Genomic DNA, 15653 nt, shown 5'->3' with positions numbered 1-15653 from the left:
TCATTCCCGATGATGCATTTAAACATTTGGTCTGAGCTACGAACTTAATGCATTTTTATTTCAACTGATGCATTTACTTTTCTGTGTGAATCCTTGATAGATAGACTTTTAAAACAAAAATAAATTTTAAAAATGAAGTATTAAATTTTAATAATAATCAAGTTTTAACTACAATATTAAATGCATCATGACAAACTTTTCACACACAGTTGCCTCAAAACTAATCAACCTCAACATTTTATTATTAAATTAGATATTTATTGTCGAAACCATTTCAAACACTGGTCGAAACGAGTTCAGGAAAGGAGAATGCAAGTGGAGATTCCCATCTCGTCTCGCACCCAGTACCACCACAGTTTCCTTTATCCAAAAAACCTCCACCGCATGTGTATATGTTCGGTTCCGCTTCGCCGTGAAGAACAACGTGTTAACAAACCTCACAGCAACTCCAAATTCCTCACCATGGTAACAAGTGCCAAGATCCGCCCGATCGTAGCGGATGCTGATCACCGCCCCCCCCCCCTCCCGTCCCTCAACCTCCTGAGCCGAGATGCCGATAGCACGATTTTCCATTACCGGAAAATAACATTACACCGATGCCTCCACGCTCGTGTGCTCATTTTCGAGATGAGAACTTGTCTTTAGCAGAAGTTTTGCATCACATATCCTCATCTTTTAAGATTATCCTCCCCGCAGGGTTGCCAGGCGAAACGAAATTATCGTATTCTTGCCAAGATCAATCCCACCCTTCACAATATCCTTAAAGTCTGACTCAACATAGCCCTTCCTTCGTGTTGGTCTTCCCACAGGTCCCTTACCATCAGGTTTTCCTCACAAGGGTCCTGCAAACTTCTCTCATCTCTCCCACAGCCGGGTGCGTTAAGTGGTCGACTTAAAAAAAATGAGCCACTTAGATCCTGGAAAACTCGCTCCTCTGCAATGCGTTGTGCGTGTTGCCTAATTCTCAGACAGTGACAGAACTTGTATTGAAAATTTGCTATTAAAATCTACTCATTGCCGTAGATTTAGCTAACACACATAACGCCATGCAGAGTACCTAGGTATTTCAGGATCTATGTGTCCCACTTTCATTGTCTGTGACTGTACATTATTGTTCTTTTTGAGTGAGTTTCATCACATCATCACTCGTCATCATCGTCGCGATTAGCGAAAAGTGTCAGAGAAGCGACATAAAACAGCAAAAACAAAACAATCAACAAGTGTTTGACTTGATTGTTCGAAAAATGTTGTAGGTAACTTTGAAAAAATAATTTTGTCAGATGACTATTTAGCGTTGCTTTCGTTCCAGTTTTAGGCTAATCGCGACTATGAGAAGGAGTGAAGATGCGATGAAATTGATTTCAATTATTTATCGTCGCTTTTCTCATTTTTGGCTAATCGGAACGATGAGGATGAAATTGGTTAAGTGGTGCTAACGAAAAGACACTCATGCCGAGGCCAGGATTCGAACCCGGGAGTCCAGATCTCGTCTCGGATTTACGGAAGGTCTGTCTCGTTCGGTCTTGTTCTCGTCTCGATTTTTACAATCCCTTCTCGGTAACATCGTTTGGTTTATGCTCCTGCCACTACAGCGCTGCACGCAAACAAATGAAACGCAACCGACGCTGAGGCATTGATTGCCCTGGGCTCAAGACGTTGTTCATTGTTGTTTCTGTAGTCATGGTTTCTTTTACGGTGTAACCACCTTAAATTTTGGTGATTTTACCTTACAATTACGGTCAAAATTATGCAGTGAATCGTTGAAAATCACTAGCATCAGTTTTCTTACATTTTATCTTTTTAAAAAAATATATATTCTAAAACAAACATTTTGCTGAAAAATTTTAATGGTCTTGCTAATACTGGGGAACTTGCGTTGAGCAAAATAAAGCCTTCCATGCAGTGACTCTTATTGCGTAAGCTTTATATTTTCTTCTCCACTTCTCATCACAGTTGCTCGTCACGTTAACTGCCTTCGCTACACACGCCCGCCCCTACATTAATTTGTTGCCATATTTCAACACCCTCGCTCCCCCTCCAAAACTCCTTTCTGATCCTAAAGTAATTTTCTAATCTCGAAGGATTTCCGTTCATATTTTTCGAAAAATATCCATTTCTTTCACCAACTCCCCGCCTTACACTCCACCCCTCGCTTCGTCATTTGCAAAACTTCTTTTCAAATTCCCTGTAGCTTACAACTAAAAAATAAAGGAGGAACTATGGTGATGTTTTTTTTCTTTAGCCTTATACCAAGATTCGTTTGCCTCTTATTGTGTTAGGCATGCTGTATAACGTAAATAGTTACGCGCTGGTTGCATTATTATTATCATTAAAAATTCGCTTACGATGTAGGAGGCCAGCGAGCGTTCCGTTCGGTGCGAGCTTCACTCCTGCTCACTGCGTCTCAGGGCCGGTAATTGTTGTGAGGAAGCCACATATTGTTGGAAAGGGAAGGCAGGGTGCGAAATCCCGGGGGGGGCAAGGGGGAATTCCCCCCACCGAACTTTTCCTTGGGGAGAGTTTTTGTTCTGACAACAAACAAACAATTATAGTTTGACCACAAGGAAAAAAACCTTGAGACGAAAAGTCCCCGCGCAGCTTTCCCTTCTCGGGCCATAAGGAAGCATGGTCCACTCTCCTCCTCCCTTACTCGCGGGGATACGGCGCACAGGAGTCGCGGGTGCGCGCAGGTTGTTTTGCTCGTGGTTCCACTATAGTTTGCTAGTCGAATATACGGTACTTTACTGGAATAATATCGAAAACAAGCACAAAGAGCGGACAACAAAGAGCCTCATCTCTAAGGACACAAGGGCCTCCCCGATGGCGCAGTGGTAGCGTCGTCGCCTTGTAATCAAGGGTTCCCGGGTTCGATACCCGATGGAGGCACATAGTGGTTCGGATTCCACTTTAAGCTGTAGGTCCAGTCCCGATTAGCCTTACTGTGCATAAAGTCGACTTCAAACACCAAATCAATCAATCAATCAATCAATCTAAGGGCACAGAACCCAGCAATCCCCAGAACACAGAAATTAGTTCGACTTGTTATTTCTATTCCATTCCTCATCGCCTTTCGTCAGCTACCGCAAAGTATATAAATATATTAATTTTATATAGGAAGCTATTATTTTTTTAATGTCTCTTAATTTTTGCTGCTCCCCTCTTAGTCACGCAAACCATTGCTCATAGCATATTAAAATCTTCAATTTGCAATCGAATTTTGAATGAAGGACAGTCGATATAATATATTGTATATGTTATAATACGTACAATTTGATTATTTAATAACTGACATATTTTTAAAGACATTATATATGTATTGTGTGTGTATATATATATATATATACGGGTGTCCGAGAAGTCTTTGTATGAAAACAAAAATTAACAATATCCGCTATATGCAACATAGACATGACAAAATGTTCGGAAACTATTTAAGTTTTTTTTTCAGGTTTCTATAACGTTGCAGTAGTGTAGCAGTGCAAGTGTCCAGCAAACCGGAAATGTACACAAATCAGGAAAAAGCTAAGTGTGTCCTGTGGTTTCACGAGAACAGATCACAAAAAACAGCGCAGAGACAATTTCAAACATCGTACGGAAAGGTGCCGCCCGATGGTAGGAGCATTAAGTCGTGGTATGACAAATTCAAGACCACAGGATCTGTTGCTGACGCACCGAGAAGTAGCGGACCATCAACCTCAGACGAAAGGGTGGAAGATGTCAGAGTGGCTTTTGGCCACAGTCCGAAGAAATCCGTGCGTACGACCTCACGTGAATTAGAGATTCTAAAAAGTTCTGTTCATGGTGTGTTACACAAACGTTTGCTGTTTCGTTCATACAAAGTGCAAATCCTGCAGGCTTTCTTGCCCAATGACGGCAAACGTCGTTTTCACTTTGCGGTGAAAATGTTATCACGTATTGACGCTGATAATGGCTATCTGGAACGTGTTACTTTTTCAGACGAGGCGGTCTTTCATGTCAGTGGTTTAGTGAATAGATACAACGTGCGTATCTTGGGTAAATAGCCCCCTCATGAGGTGAGGGAGTCAACCATGGGCAGCCCGAAGGTGAATGTTTGGTTCGCGCTGCTGCATGGCAGAATAATTGGACAGATTCTTTTTCTGTGAGCACGCCGTAACATCTGGAGTGTATCTCGACATGTTGCAATTGTTTGCTGTTCCTCAATTGCTAGAATACCACCCAGATGTTATCTTTCAACAAGACGGTGCCCCGACACATTGGAGTCTGGAGGTTCGTTTCTACCTTGATCAGACATTTCCTGGAAATAGATTGGTCGAGATGGACCGACAGCGTGGACTGCACGATCTCCAGACATAACCCCTTTAGATATTTTCTATGGAATTATGTGAAAGACAATGTCTACAGAACTCCTGTATCCGATCTTGCAACTCTGCAACAACAGATAACCCAAGTCATCAGATCAATCCCTCCAGAGATGTTGGCTAATGCATGGCGAGAAGTTGAATTTCGACTAGATGTACTCCGTACTACCAAGGGTGCTCACGTGGAGATTTATTGATATCTTTCCTATTGCCAATAAAACTTGAATAGTTTCCGAACATTTTGCTACCATTTTGTCATATCTATGTTGCATATAACGGATACAGTTAATTTTTGTTTTTATACAAAGACTTTTCGGACACCCGGTATATACACACACACACACACACACACACACACACACACACACACACACACACACACAAACACACACACAATACATACACACACACACACACACACACACAAACACACACACAATACATACACACACACACACACTACTTTGTGTGTGAGAGAGAGAGTGAGTGTGTGTGTGTGTCTGTCTGTCTGGTCCCTTCCCCCCACCAATCTGCATTGATTTCGTACCCTGTGGGAACGTGCCGTCCTCTTCATGATATCCACCTCCTGTCTCTTCTGCCATGATTCCAATGCCACAATACACTGTTACTCGCGAATCAGATGAGAGGTTTCCCACTGTACGTACGCGACCGACGGAGCCCCCTGCTTCACTCACTTCCTCCTGACAAATACGGCGGATTTAACACGCCTGATATAGGGTGTAAGGTCTGGGAGCGGCCGAGGGAGTTGGCCGGTACTCAAGGTTTCGGCTTCGAGCCCCGGCCTGACCATGGGTGTTCCTGTGTGCTTGTGTGTGTATTCAACTAAAAGCTGTAGGCGTAACATCGCTCTCCCCTACAACGTTGACAAGCGTACGTTTGTTTTTGTTAGTTGTTTTCATTAGCTTGTTTGTACAGCGTGTGGGTATTTTGTGTACTAATTCTCCGTCCTTTGTGTACTACTGTACAACTTTTATCCAGTAACGGCGCTGATCAACTTCTCCCTCCCCAGTTTTACAGTACGTTTGGCGACATGCTGTGTATCCGATGTTCATTTGTTTCGTCCCGCCAGCAGCATTCGGTTCCTTGCGAAACGAAAATGCCCGATGTCAGTCGAAAATAATTCAACTGATCGCTGATTCGTTGTTTCTCAGCCGCCAGTTGGAAGTGCGAGCAGTATAATCGTCATATTAGCCCAAAGAGGTAAGTACGAAGAAAGGTTTCTTAAAATATGATAATTGCAATGCAAATAGAATGAATGTTATTTGTCACTGTCCCTTCATCAATTCCATCTAGTAAACACACATCCTCATTGTCGTGATTAGCCAAAGGTGACACAAAGGCGACGCTAAATAACTGAAATACAAATTTTACAAAGAATTAGCAAAATCACTTGAAGCTGTGAAACGTTCTTGAACCGAATTAGCATTATGGTCCTCTAATGTAGACAAAAAATAATGTTGAAGATTTTTTTTTTTACTGTCTTTCATAATCTGCCCAAACAAGGCACTTTGTGAATACATTCGAATCAAAATTGGAACACTGGACGATAAAATCCGCTTCGTCAAACGTAAAACCTTTGCAAATCCGGAGCAGCTCGCAAATAGTTTACGTCATCGAAATCGTAAAACTCTTGTGGAATTTTCGTGGCGCGTTGTGACCCAATCAAGATTCATTATTGTCATTCATCTTTCCCCACACCCTTTTCTTTTTGACATTCTGCTCAAATAAAAAAAAACTTTCATTTTCCACCAGCCGTTTTTAGTTCATTTAATTGTTTTCCCAAAAGTCACAACCTGAAAGAGATCTTGCCGCTCATATTCGTGTCGGCAATGTAGTTGTGGTATCTCCTCCATCAAACAAGCACCTTTAATTTGTATCTCGTTATTTGACGTTGCTTTGCTGCCAATTGTCCCGCACCGCGGTTGTACGGAATAGGGCGCCATTTTCCGGCTACGGGACGCACTCAGGTTCGAGTCTCCTGAGGGAAGCGTAATTACTAGGGAGCGGAAGTTGATGAAATGTGATCTTTTCTCTGACATCTCGAACACGATGCCCATTAAATATACAAAATATTACACTTGGTCTAGAATCCAAAAAGGTAATTTTAAAGTGCATTTTGTTTTGCATTTTTTTTTTGCCAATTTTCAGGTTTTAGGTCATTTTCCCTGATTTTTGGAATTTTCCCGGCATTTTTCGCAACATTCGGTGTATTGTTTCGTCATATTTTGTCACTTCTTTCATTTTGGTAATAGTCTTGAGTCTGGCTGACAACAGACGAAGATTTTCGTTTGAGAACCTCCGAAAGACAATGGTGATGTACTGCAACTCTCTGTAAGGTAAGTGGGAAAAAATCGTTAAATATTTAGAAAGTGTGAGATACTTTTTGCAAAGGGGAAACCCTGAATCCTTTCCCGGATGCGTCCCTGATTTTGGTTTCCCTATTTTTTATACAATTTGTTGAATTTCTAAACAAAAATTGTCTTACGTGGATCGTGATAATTTCTTCTTCTTTACAGCGCCGCAGAAACACACCACACTACATCATCAGGCAAAGATGCGGGAAATTAATGCATATCACACCAATTCATTCAGTGTATACGACTTTTTCATTAAATTGTTTTAAAATTATTCCGGTTTTTTCCATTGGAAATCCTCGTTGCATATGTTAATTGAATGTGTATGTGGTATCATTTGGTGCTTTTTTTTCTTGAAAGCAAGATTGCATTTTGTTTAATTTCCTTTTCATTTGAATTTTTAACCTGAAACTAACAAATTTAAAGGTCATTTTTGCATTTTTTACGTCATTTCCCCCCTTTTTTTAGGACATTCTATAGGTCATATACCTATATTTTTTAGGTCATCAACTTTCGCTCCCTAGTAATAACTTTTCTCCTGAGATTTCTACCTGTGTGTGGGACCGGTGACCACAAACTATCGTGAGAAAATTGGGGTAGCTACGAATGAGTAGCGTTAGCCGGTCATGAAAACCTACAACGACGACTGTGGGTTCGTCGTGCTGACCACACGTCATCTGGTTGGTTGATCTCCCACCTCGGGTGAGTTGTTGGTTAGGATCAGGTGGGAGTGAGGGCGGCATTCGGTAGTTAAGCCTGGGTTCTCAATGTGTTGTTGCGCCACGGCTTATTTTGTTATTATTATTCATTACTGCCAATTTTGACTAAATGCTGCGAAGAGCATGAGTGATGGATGATTAGATGAAATTGATAAAGTGACACTCCCAAAATCCAGGCCAGGACTCCAATCCGGGAACTTCGGTGGTGACCAGAAAGCAGTTCCAAGATCAGGTGGTATTTGTACGGGCGTATAAGACAGAAACTCATCCACTCATGGGCGTCGCGAGGGGGGATCGAAAGCCCCCCCCCCCCTTCTGGAAATTGTCACCATTCATTCCAAGTTACAAAAAAGCAGAAAGCTTGTTATTTTCATTTTGAATAACAGAAAGAAAGTAAATTTATTTCGTATTAGAACACAATTACCAAAATAAAAAAGTGCATTAAATCGAAAAAAATCAGTTTAAAATACAGGATATATTTTCTTCTTCTACCATTGAATCCAAATAATGAATGGTTTCACAGCTTCCAAAAATTCCAAAAATTATAGTTTTATGTGAAAGATAGCACAACATAAACTTCAGGAATAGAATTTCACCATAACTTTAAAAAGCTTCAGTACACTAACTGTATGAAATCTAAAAAATAATGGAAAACAATTTGGCTCGATATTCGCTCATCTGGTGGCACCATTTATAATAATAATAATAATAATATAATAATTTAGGATAAAATTTGTTTATTTTTGTTAGCTTTTAATAGTTATTGTAAAATAAAATAACAAATATAACCGTGATAATAACACCAAACACCAAACATTTTCGGGGAGAGAGTTTTTACTATAACAAACAAAAGATAAGCAATTACTTTTAATTTCAAATATACTTTACTAAGAATAATTTCAAAAACACACACAAATTAATGTAAATGTGAGTATTGAATGTATTCTCTCTCAAGAGATCATTAACAAATCTACATCAATACGCACAATAAAAGTAAAACAAGAATGCAAAACAATAATAACTATGAAATCTAATTGATTTATATTAACATAAAGCAAAACTTAATAAAAACTTACACATAATAAAACCACTTCAACTATTTCATAATTTATTAACATCTTTAACCAGTTAGTACTAAAGGACATAGTTTGCTACTTTATAATATCTGATATATTTAAAAGTAACAGATTTATTTATTTTTGAGTAATTAATAATATATATATATATAATAAAAATATAATATAAAAATATAATTTAGTAATTTAATTTAGCAATTTATTTTTCCTTTTAATAACATTGTAAATATGTATATCGTATATTTTATATGTATGTTTGTGGGGAGGGGGGTTTGTAGATTAAGATCTTTCTCCCCTCCCAGTCTTATATGATTTCGCACCCTGTCTATAAGATATACAAAGATTAGTTACCATATCCATAAAATCAAACTTTTGTTCAATGATATAGATCTACAGAATATTGTTGCGACAAAAAACAACTCGTCTGGCTGCAAGAGCTAAGGATCGATCAAAAGCAACCTGTCGATATATCGGAAACTAACAAATGTAAAGATTTTAAATTTTCTACAAATGAAGACCTGCCCCAAATGCTAATTCAATGCGACATGAGTTCTGAGAGGTCTGCGTTATACTACAGGGTGTTCGAAAATTCACGCAACCGAGACTTCGAACTCATGTAACTTTTGTACAGTCACGGATACTTCTGGGTCGTAACGATTCGATTGACTTTCAATGTGATCGTTACAACCCAGAAGTGTCCGGGACTGTACATCTGGCTATGTTACTCAATCAATACCCAGATGAAATAAAATATATGAAATTTATCATACAGAAACCTAACCTGTCCATGTTTGGTATCTGTTGATGTCGATCTCGCCTCTAATTTACGGAGGTGTGTCTCGTTCGGTCTTATTTTCGCCTCGATTGTTACAAGCCCATCTTGGTAACATCACTAGATTTATGCTACTGCCACCAGAGAGCACTGTACAGAACAATGCGAGATACGGTTTGTAACACTATCATTCGTAGTTTCTAAGATGTTGAATATCAAATTTCGCGGTGGAAACACGGTACCTCAGAAAACAGCCAGTTTTTTTAATCTCCTAACTGTGTAAAACATATAATGTAGTGCGTGCATCGAACCGGCTCGCATATTTTATTTTATTTATTTTAATTGATACACAACAGGCGCATGCACAATTACAGTGTTCAATATGGGATGACACCATTACATAAAGAAGAACATAACTAAGAAAATTAACAAGAAATATGAATGACGCAATCTACATTTTACTTTTAAGAACAATTGTGAGGAATTAACTATTAGATTATAGAAGCAAAGGGAACACAGAGACAAAACAATAATAAAATGACTCTAAACTGTTGGATATAACCTTACAAGCTGAATGAAAACCAAAATTCAATGAACAAAACAAAACAAAACATACAGAAATTCAGCGAATAGATCTAATGTTACAATACCATTTAAATAGGTCTACGCTTGGATTATTCTTAGAAACTGAATTAAATAACTTGCACATTCTCCTCATGGGTTCAGATTCGGTCATTTTGGTTCTTCCAAGGGGGATTTGAAAGAGAACAGTTCTGGGCCTTAACATACAGTTTGGCACATAAAATTTAAATTCGACAACAGATTAAGAGAATCAAATTTACCATTGATAAGCTTGGAAAGAAAAGTTATTTGACTTGTTTGCCTCCTTTGGTCGAGTGACGGGATATTAAAGATTTCGTGTAATATGTTGCTAGGAGTAAGTTTTGGATATGTACCATCAAGTTTAAATAGTAGATATCTGAGAAATTTATTTTGAAGCTTTTCTAATTTTTCGATATCTTTCTTGAGCTGCGGGTTCCAAACAAGAGAAGCATATTCGAGTTTAGATCTGACGAGCGTATAATACAGCAAGAGAAATGTTTCCTTTTTTCTAAATTGATTACCCATTCTCATTACAAACCCCAAATTTCTGTGAGCTTCGCTTAAAATGCGGGCAATATGTGATTGGAATATAGAATGAGAAATAGATATATCACATCACAGAAAAATTCATTTCACAGAAGGAATAGTAACTATCAATGCTTGGTTCGTACGAAACAATCAATACTATTAAATCACCAGAGCATTAGAAAAAAAATAATTACTTTTCTCAACTAGTTGCCATAAAGTTGTAGTATTCCTTTGTAAAAAAAAAAAAAAAAAAAGAAGGGCTGACTTTTATTAAGACAAAACCGGTGACGGACGTCTGACACACGATCAGGGATCGGAAATTAAAATGAGAGATGGTCGCGTACCGGAAAGAAGTGTAAGGGGGGAGGGGGGTTGAAAGTAATTCCAGCGTACAGATGAGAAAACTTACATTAAGAGGGGAGGGGGGAATAAATTAAGAAAAAATGAAGATAAGGGAGTTGAAAGTAAAGGAGATAAGAAGAAAAAAGAATATTCACTCTCTGCCAATATCCGTCCCAATAATGATTCCAGCGTTTTCTGCGGTTTCCCTGACGAAGCAATTAAATAACGTAATTGCATACTTAATCAACTTGTCCTAAGTGAATCAGCTCAAGCTGCCGATCGCCGTGTGTAGTTTTGATGATTTTTTTCCCTCTGAAGCATTTCTTAGCGATTCTATTACACGAATCTTTAGGTGCAGCTAGTCTTGTGATGTGATGGAAATAAGTTTGACCGAAATGTGTTTTCAACTCTTCCTTGCGCTCTTAACGAAACGGCCCTGGAATTCTCCAGTGGGATCCGAACTGTAAAATTGTGCTGCTGAATCGAACCCGCGACCCTGATTCTCCATGTGCTCTCAGAGGTGGCCTTTTCAGATGTCACTCAAGTGTCAACCTCACTTCCACGTAGTAGCGTGGATGTATAAGTTATGACCAAGCAAATTGTCCAGCACTATACTTATTCTCCTTGTATTACGCGATGAGAGTTTCAAGATCGGAAAAGAAACCGCCAAAGAAGCTGCTGACAAACTATTCACCAGCAGACATATAGATCCAGTCCTTAACAGCACCCCCCCCCCCCCCAACAATAATATTGATAATAGTTATGGACAATTTGTATCATACTTGTGCATTCACCCTGGGGTCTGGACCTGCAGTCAGCATAATCCTCCGTGACGTGTCCTGGACGTGTGTGTTGATTACTGTTGTTTCATCAATTTAATTCCATCATCATTCATCCTCATCGTTACCATTACGAAAATGTAACAGAAGAGCGACGTGAAATAACAAAATCAACCAATCAATGAGATACTCATTGTTAATACCCTTAATAGAGGAATAACTTCTTCGATTACAATGTGTTTCATATTATGGTTCATAGAGGGCACGCTGTACGTTGATTAGAAAAGCCTTGCTCCATTTTTATTAAAAATTAATACTTGCAAATATTACAAATTTCACAATACTTAAAATGATTAGTTTCCTTAATGATTGTAGAACGAGACCAAACCTCTTCAAGAACGATTCGCTATCTCATCACTGCTACTGTGTGTTACATATCGATACAAACTTGTAAGTTATTTTTCACATAGTCTTAAAATCTTGAAATTCATCATATAGTATTATTCTATCTTGAAATTCATCGCACGATAACTTGGCCTGACCTAAGACGACGAGGTGCTACAGCATGAAGGCAACTGTGCTCCATCATCTAATCAGAAGCATGGTGCTATCACTGGAGGCCAAAGATATCTACAAAATCTACAAGACTATTCCAGCGTGGATCAATATAACCAAATCCAACCTGAATAAACTATAAAGCCAGTCTCACACGGCAGTTAGGTACGTCCTCACTTCGCGAATGACTTCTAGCTTCCTTATTTAACGATATTAGTATTATTATTGTTTTAAATAAATAGTGCGTATGTCTAAATTCCCTACTGTGATTCTGTTTTTTTTTACTTTCACAACCGACGCGAATAGTATTTTGAAGGAAACAATGAAGAGCCACGTAAGTATGTATGTATGGTATGTTGGCTGTAACAAATAGACTGTGCTGTGTGTAGCACCACAGAAAATAAATCTGCTAGTGTTGCAATGATATATAAATTATGAATTTTAATTATTTCTTAATGGACTTCAAAGTAAATTTCACAATAAGTATTTTAGGAGCAAAGAAGTGTAAACACAACAATTTTCGCACTTTGAATGCTGTAAAGTTTATGTAATTTATTTGACTAGTTCGTATTGGGGGATATACGTATTTCAAAACGTACGAGAAGGGTTTCATTAGAATATGCAACTTCTATCGTAATATACGGGTAATGCAACTTTATGCTAGTGTGTCCGTAAAGTGGCATATCAACTTGAAATAACATATGTTACATATTCACATTCACTGCCACCGGTTACAAGTGCTGCATTTTTCAACAGTGCCAATGTTATTATCTTATTCTTTTAATAGAGAACATCATTTTCCCAAATCTTGAGAAGTTATTAGCATCTAAACTTGCGAAGTGGTATACCGTGTGTGCTGTCGCAATTTTTAAAGATGCGATTTTAAGGATCGTGTGAGACCTCTTTTGCTGCCTTCGCGAACTAAAGACGTAAAAACATCTTATGGTAGTTTTGAGTCTGAGATGGGTCGGGAAGTGAGGACCTACTTAACTACCGTGTGAGACTGGCTTAAGTCCTACAAAACAGGAACAGCCGATATTCTAGCAACCGACAGATCCAAGAGGCCTGAAGCTTAAACCTCTGGAAGACATCGCCAGAGAAGTTGAACAATTCTGGAGCAGGCTAACAACACATTCCAGTCCTGAGGACAATCCTCCAACCATCTCTCGCCACTCACACTAGCTCACCCTCTCACCCAGCTAGTCAGTCCTTTCTAAGCCTGACGTCTATGTTACAGTCCAGGCCAAGTATTCTCAGATATTGAGAATTATTCCAAGGCTGATGTTATGTCCATTTAATTGTCTTATTCTTCTAACATATTGACTCTCATTTACATACTGACTAAGTGCTGGGTACGACAATATCCCTGCTACTTTAAGTGCACATTATAGGGGAGATCTCTTGTTGTTTCCATTTGCATTCCTTTGGATGTACTTGCACTTAAACTATATATGTATTAATAATTTATATAATAAATATCAATTTTACAAACGATTAAAAATAATAAGACATATTAAAAGACACAATAATATTAATAAATTGGGAATATGTTTAAATTATAATGTACGGATTGATCTGACATTTAGATCTTACATGTATAAATACGGGGTGATTCACATAAAACTAACACATTTCAGTCATATCTCACTTCCATAGGAATACACGGGACATCTGGAAGATTCAACATTCTCAAGAGAGTACGCATCTGTGCTGGATTTGGTAGCTTTCGTCGCCACATTGTTTCGGTCGCTGTGAAAATGCAGTACATGCTATGAATTTTCATGGTGTTGGTTAAATGACAAGGATATTTCAACAGCATGACCCCACATGCTATGCACCAAATGAATGCTTGGCGCTGATCCAAAGTGTCTTTGAGGACCGAATAATTCCCTGAAAATTATGGCCACCGAGATTTCCAGACTTGATCCACCTCCCTCAACATGGTCCTGGGCAGGTATCTTAAGGAAACAGTGTATGCCACACGCCCTCCGACATTGGACGAATAGAAGGAGAGCATTACAAATGATATCATCGGTATTGACAACAGCCTACTCGAACGAATGACCAGGAACATGGAACGACGTGTCCAAGTGTGCTTTCAGGGGGTGGAAGGGAAGGGTAGACACTTTCAGCATGCAATGTAAAAGTTATTAAACTCCCATATCTGCGCTACATTTCAGGTGCAATAACATATTGCCAGCTTTATTCTCGTTCGCATACATTGATAATGAAATGTGTAAGTTTTATATGAATATATATGAATATACAACATGTGTATATTCCACATGTCCTGAAGACAGCAGCATTGATAAACAGGCGTTCGGATGGTCACCACCAAGACTTCACGGCCATGGCAACAACTTTCGCCCATGTAAGAACCATAAATTCAACACAAGACGGACTCCAAGCGACAGATGCAGGAATAGCAGAATTCATACTGCAAAAGGACCGCCAACACCAAGACAAGAATGGTGTCTTCATGCTCATGTGTGCCGGATAAGCCAATGCTAACATGGTAATTTTCTTTAAACGAATTATCTTGGTCCCATTTCTTAAATTTGCATTGAAGTCCTCCATTGTCTTGGTGAAAAGTATTCGAAATGTATTGAGCTAACTTCACTCTTATCTTCAGTGACTAGTAACTGAGTTCTGGAGATAATTTTAAGTTTTCTGGAGCTAAAGTGACACCCCTTATTGTATTTGGGTTACTTTGCCCCTTGAGTTAATCGCGACAATGGCGATGATTGATGAAATCAACGATGGGATAAACACCAGGGGTACTAACTTGGGTCCTCTGGCATCGTGCGCTAATTAAATATGCCAGGAAGGTCGGATAACTTCATTCTCATTTTCAGGGAGTGTCAGGTAAGTCTTGGTGAATATTCTGAGTTTCAAGAGTTGACGTTACTCTCATCTTCAGGGAGAATAAGGTGAGTTCTTGTGAATTTTGGTTAGTTTTGAGAGTTAACATCAATCTGCTTCAGTGAATTGACTGTCGAAAGCTCAAGATATTTTCAGAACCCACTCACATACAGGGATAAAGAGAGATAAACAGAATGAAAAAGGGAGAGAGAGAAAGAGAATCTTGGTTGCCATGACCACCGAAGGAACATCAGAGTTAATCCAATCAAAAGACTCTCGCGACACCAGTGGATGTTCATGTTCGTCAGAATGTTCTGTTCTACACTCTTTAACTTTTCCGTTAAATCATACTGTCGAAGATATTCGAAATATTTGATGAAAGAAAATACTTGAACTTTTGATTGCTTTCCCCCACGTTCGATTCTATCGAATGTTTCAGACTTTACCCTGCATCGAAACGTAAAGATTTCTTATAACGACCGTCAACTTTAAGACACCTGCCTCAGAGTAAACAGGCAACCGGACAGATAAAGAAGAAAAGATACGTCACATGAGAAAATACAGTAAAGAAGCAGAAAGCAATAAACAAACATTGTCACTTACCATGAACGCCGCTATTCCTGGTGAGGACTTTGCTCTTGTTATCTTCCCATAAGACGTCACTTCTTGCAGGGACGAACAAAACAGTTCGGCTGCACCTGT

General features: G+C 38.9%; 1 protein-coding gene across 2 annotated transcripts in view; it reads right to left on the bottom strand.

Moving 5' to 3' along the window:
• Sox102F (transcription factor Sox102F) overlaps positions 1-15653 on the bottom strand; it is a 599620-nt gene that overhangs the window by 513662 nt on the left and 70305 nt on the right. For both annotated transcript variants that reach the window (XM_083123658.1, XM_083123661.1), the window contains exon 2: positions 15555-15649. The gene's annotated coding sequence lies outside the window, so the exon portion shown is untranslated. The remainder of the gene's footprint in view (positions 1-15554; positions 15650-15653) is intronic.

Source organism: Lepisma saccharinum, chromosome 6 (assembly GCF_977018435.1).
Source record: "Lepisma saccharinum chromosome 6, izLepSacc3.1, whole genome shotgun sequence".
NCBI classification, from domain to species: Eukaryota; Metazoa; Arthropoda; class Insecta; order Zygentoma; family Lepismatidae; genus Lepisma; species Lepisma saccharinum.
This window is presented reverse-complemented; position numbering and strand designations above follow the sequence as displayed.